The sequence below is a fragment of the Mus pahari genome, chromosome 1 (genome assembly GCF_900095145.1).
Source record: "Mus pahari chromosome 1, PAHARI_EIJ_v1.1, whole genome shotgun sequence".
NCBI classification, from domain to species: Eukaryota; Metazoa; Chordata; class Mammalia; order Rodentia; family Muridae; genus Mus; species Mus pahari.
The window spans coordinates 113,281,770-113,287,259 of NC_034590.1; the positions used below are offsets into that span (position 1 = coordinate 113,281,770).

At 53.6% G+C, this 5,490-nt stretch overlaps 1 protein-coding gene across 1 annotated transcript in view; it reads left to right on the forward strand.

Moving 5' to 3' along the window:
- The first annotated feature begins 794 nt into the window (after nucleotides 1-794).
- Shank2 (SH3 and multiple ankyrin repeat domains 2) overlaps nucleotides 795-5,490 on the forward strand; it is a 444,659-nt gene continuing 439,963 nt past the window's right edge. Inside the window, exon 1 of the mRNA XM_021202679.2 lies at nucleotides 795-1,404. The gene's annotated coding sequence lies outside the window, so the exon portion shown is untranslated. The remainder of the gene's footprint in view (nucleotides 1,405-5,490) is intronic.

The window sequence follows — 5,490 nt, forward strand, 5'->3', positions numbered from 1 at the left end:
CCCCACACTCTGCGCCACAGCGGCCACTGTGAGAGACTTGGACAGGTGCGGCAGGGGCGGGTCGCCAGCGAGAGGACCCCTCCCCCACACCGTAGTGCCCGCGGTCGCATTACGCCGGGGAGCCCCCAGGTCGCCCGCGGCGCAGAGAGGGGCGGGACTGCGTTTTACAACCCCCAAACCTTCGGCCCGGCTAGGCGCGGCTTGGCTCGGTCCTCCAGGCTGAGACCGGTTCTGGATCTCAGGTCCTTCCTGGGGCTTGGGCCCGCCCCCGACGCGGGAGCCAGGTGAGACGCACAGGCTGGGAAGGATAGTAGGTGGCTCTCGGGCACCCAACCTGGCTTCTTGGGGCAAGCGTGTGCCTCTGGATTCCAGAAGCAAAGGCGACCGAGTCAGCGCGGCCCCTGTACCCACAGAGGCTGAGCATGGGAGCTGGGAAAGAGGGATGCGTGCATGAAGGTGCGGTTTGCGTCTCTTAGGAGGTACCCCTTCCCCCATGACCCTTTACCCCTGCAGGGGCCAGTTACAAGAGCCTTGAATGCGACCTGGTTGCAGGGCTCAGAGCTCTTTGTCCCCTGAGCCTATGGACTTCTGCTTCCTCCAGCGCTCTGACTCCTTCCCTGGATCAGGGCAGGTGGATCAGCCTCAATTTCATGCCCAGAATCTCCTGTCCTGTAGATCCCCTGCTTCCTGGGGAGTTGGGCCAGCAAAGCCCTGCAGAGGAACCGCCGCAGGGCCGCCAGGGGGCGCACTGGGCGGGGACCCGAACCCACATCTTTCTGTCTCTTGAGACCCGATGCGCGCTCTCTCAGATTCTCTCCAGTTGCTTGCTTTGCGCACGGTCGCACTGGCCGCAGCTGGCTCCGGGAGATCCGGGGCAGTCCAGACCCCCCGCCGGGTGCCCGACCCCTGCCCTGCACGCTCCCTAGTAGGGGTGTGGGGACCCGGCGGGCGCAGGTGAACGGCCTCCGCGTCCGCCCGCCGCTGCTTGTGAATTATGCAGGAGGCTGGCACCAGTGCTCGAGTTACTCAAGTTTCCCTGGCAACTTTCGCTCGGGCATCCCTCCTCCGGCGCAGCGGGCAGCTTCTCCCGCGCGCCCGGGGCCCCAGGCGCCTTCTCTGGGCTGCCAGGCCCGGCAGCCGTGGGTACCCGGTAACCCGGAGGGTTCCGGAAGACACAGACGCGGACCCAGGCCACGCCCTCGCCCCCTGGGCGAGGGGCCTCTGAGGAAGCCAGCAGGTGCGACCCCGGTGATATCATCCTGTAAACTTCGTCTTGGGCTCAGAGGGTGCTTGCAGGACCTGTAGTGGTCTTCGATGCCAGGATGCTGTGGTCGCGCGGGACTTTGCTTCCTGGGTTTCCAGGGTGTAGGGCATCTGCTGGACCTCATCACTGGAGTGTGTAGGGTGAGTCTCCCTTAACCTCTCAGATGGAGGGTGAGGGTATCCGGGGAAACTTGTCTCCCCAGTTCGCAGGGCGCCAGGTTTGCTTTGCACACTGCAGCTGGAGTGCAGATAGGATGGGCTTCCATGCACCTCCTCACCCATTTGCAGAAAGTGCAAGGGCTTGCAACGTGAAGCACTCAATTGGGTGGGGCACTGCGAGGTTTTGGGGTCTAGGGGCGCCAGGTGGGCGAGAGGCTTATTCTAGTGACTACTCTCTTTTTTGGCTGGCTGAGGTTTAAAAAGAGTTTTGAGTTGTTTCATCTGAGAAAGTACCTTGAGCCCACGGGTGCGGGGCTCTCGGGGGCTTTTCCAATCAATGGCTTACAGATCGCTTGCAGGCACAGTCCTGGAAGCCTTCAGAGGACATCTGAAGTTAGCGGTTTGCTCGTGGAAATTCGAGGTAGTAAATTAGGTAGGTGTGTGTGACCTCTTTTTTATTTTTATTTTTTTTTCAAACTGAAGTTTGAACGTTAATGAGGTCAACCAGCTAATTAAGCTGAGCTTCAGCATGCAGAGATAATTTTGGAAGTCTGGATTGGAGAGTAGCTTGTGACCTCTAACTGGAATTGTACCCTGGACTTTAATGGCCTGACTAGGGGAGGTTCTGCAGGAGGGTCGCCAACTGCAGGCTTAGCCTTGATCCACATCCCTCTTCAAGGCTGGCACCCTGCAGGCTGCGTGGTGTGCAGGCTGCGTGGTGTGTGGCATGCTTATAAGGGCCCCTGGAGGTACCTTGATTGGAAACATTCCAACCACTTGTAGGTGACACTGGGATGAGTCTGATGGAGATTGAAACCTTTTGCTGCAGTTGAAGTGAGCTGAGAAAGATCGGGACATTGATGATAAATGGAAGAGAGTGGTAGCCCGGAAGGGAGGGTAGAACCAGGAAGTCACCTGTTTGTAAAGTGGGCAAGAAGACTAAGAGCTGGCTTCACAGAGGCTAGAAGTCACAACTGCCAGGGGTGCAGTGTTTTCAAGGAAATGGAACCCATTGTTTGTACCGGGGATTTTTCCAAGAAGGAGGAACTAAGTGACCAACTGGGCATCTTTAGGCCCTTGTGTCAGGAGGCTGGAATCCAGGTGAAGGTGTCTCCCAGGGACCCTGGCCACAGCCCTTGGTGAACTGGAACAGTCAGGGAATCTCTGCCCGGTATCTCGAGTGACTTCCTAGGGGTAAAAATGTGACTTGTTTGTAATTCAGTCACTCACCCATTTATTGAACCCACCTCAAGGCTGTGTGCACAGTCAGTCATGTTCATGAGCAGCCTAGCTGGTCTAGGTCTGGGGGTTGGGGTGCTATCGAGAACACTGGGTCTTGGTGGGGTGTGTGTGCTGAGATGCGAGTAGTTTCAGCTGGACACTGTGAAGGAGTTGGGGACAGCACAGAATTTTAGATTTCCCTTGTGAGGAAGAAAGTGTGGCAGAAGAGAATTCTGGGAGTTGCCTGATCCTCAGCGAAGCAGCCCTTGAGATGGAGATGGAGATGGAGAGAGCAAGTTGATGACGTCTGTGCTTTGTTTCTGAATACTTCAGTCCTAAGTGGAGGGTTCTAGGGTCTCTGCAGGCTCTAGGGAGCAGTGGGGGCTTGTCCAAAATGGGCTTTGTGGGGGACCATGCAAACGTCCCCAAACAAGGCCACACCCTTCCTGCTGACCCCTTTCCTGATGCCGCAGGGCTTGCAGCCTAAGTGGTTCCTCAGGGCAGCAGAGAGGTCCAGCCAGAGCACCCTGTTTAAATCGGCATTTTGATCTCTTCAGTACCCTCACCTGTGGCTGTGACCCCCATGGGAGGTAACATTGAGGAGGTTCATTCACATGACCCCACACCTCTTGCTAACCTCCTGACCTCTTGGTCAGGGCAGACGTGGGGATCCTTACACAGACTTATAGTTTTTCTCTTTGGAGCTCCTAAGCTCTTCACCTGGTACTGGTATATGGATGTTAGAAGAATGTGAACAGATTGAGATATATGGGCTGGCAGCCTGGAATCCCTACTTCGAACCTTGTGACATTTGGCCTGGGCACAGAAGCTAATCAGCACACCCCAAGGAGAGGTCTGCCATCTTCAGTGGGCCAGAGATGAGCCAGACATTAGCCTGTTTTCTGTGCTATTTCATTAAATTTAAGATGAACAGATCTTATGGGGGGGGTGTCTGCTGCTGGGTGTCAGGCCTGGAGCTGGATACAGGTTGCTACTCTTGGGGCTTCTGGGCTGATGTGGGGACAGGGGATGGTTACATGTGGCTATTGGGTGCTATAGGACACAGAGAAGCCCCGGATTGTTATGAAGGGGACAGTACAAACTACCCGGAAGAATGGGATGACTGCATTCTCTGGCTTGGGCCAGGCCTTACCACAGCTGAGGATGACTATAGATCACCTAGGTCCTGAGACTGCCACTCAGCAGTTGTGGAGTGGACAGAGCAAGCTGTGTGAACACTGCTTTCCTAGGTAGCTCTACTATGCTTTTGCTAGTGTCTTATGCTTATGTCTGATGTCCTAGAACCAGGGTGGGCTGACTTCTGTTCCCTTTTCCAGGCCAGTAGCCTGAGACTCTGGAGAGGTGCCACTTGCCCATGGTTCCCACATGTAGTGAATGAGGGGCCCCGTTTGTACCTTGGGCAGCCCCAGGGGGCTCAGCCCACATTCTCACACCCTGCCCGAGCTAAACACACATCACCCAGCAGGAAGTGCCACCAGAATGTGGCAGAAAATTAGTTGTCTTGTTCCTGTGGTGTGAAATTGAGTTAGTGGGCGAAAAGCCGAAGTTTCTGAGCAGGCGTCTTGATAGGATGTGCATTTTCATCATTGTTGAAAGCAGATTCTCAGAGCCATTTGACATGGCTCACAGGGTCCACTCTGGGCTCTGGTGGGAACATTCAGGTGTCTGGGTTGCAGGTTGCCTCTGATAGGAGCCTTCCTCCTGATCAAGAGGATGTCCTAGTCTTAATCAGGAAGGGGTATGATGTGTCCCTCCTGGTACCCAGAGCCTGTTCAGGGTCAGCAACCTGAAGCATTCTGATGCCTGTTCCTAGAGACAGGCCAGCTGCAGCATATAGCACTTCCTGAGAGATTAAGCTCTTAAAAGCCTTTGGGGTGGGGGTGGGGGAGTGTCAGAAGGTAGTAGCAGTAAGTAGAGAGCTCTCTGATTGGCTGCCAGATGTCTCTTCCAAGCAGAGGACTAGCACAGGCAGATGGGGTTATTCTCTAAAAACTGCTTGATGTGCTTGTCCTAGTCCAGTCCTTGAGCTCAGTGGGACCATGGGGTTGACAGATTCTCAGGCTGCGTCTGTGGGTTCCTTTTGATGCACTTCAGGGGTGCAGAAGGGCTCCTACTTGGTTCCTTATGTTGAGCACCCTGGAATTCTCCTGCAGGAGTTACAAGAATCCACTTTGAGAAACCTAAAGATTTTCGTAGGGAATGGTTGGAGCAGGTCATGAGATACTTAGCTTAGAGCCTCCACCTGGGAGACTCTCTCCGGATGCATCCATTAGGGATAAAACCTTTGCACACTTACAGTGGCCCTGCTGTGCTGGGACCAGGTCTCTCTAAAAAAGCATTTTCCCCTTCTCTCCATTTCTTCTCTAAAAGCATCACTTTTATTAAAAAACCTACATATTGTATCTTCCCATTTTCTGACTGTTTTCCTTTGAGGCATTCTTATACCTGGCAAAGTTAGAGCAAATCACATGGCAACCCTGTTATGCCATTCACATTCTGCCTTTAACTCTTGGTTAGACTTCTCACGCATTTGTGAGCCTTTATCTAAATCTTTCTTCACAGCTTACATGTTTTCAGTGGATGCCGATTTGTCTTTGATGGTGTGGTTCTTGGTAGTCAAGAATGACTGTTGGCTAACTCTTGTATAGCACCCAAGCCATGGCTCATTTCCTACTCCACTAAGGCACATGCATGCGCTTTACAGAGCTGTTAGTGCTCCTTAAATTTTTGGAAGGTGCTAGGGATTCATACTTAGGTCCTTGATGATGCTGAGCAAATATTTCTTTCTTTTTTTCTTTCTTTCTTTCTTTCTTTTTTTTTTTTTTT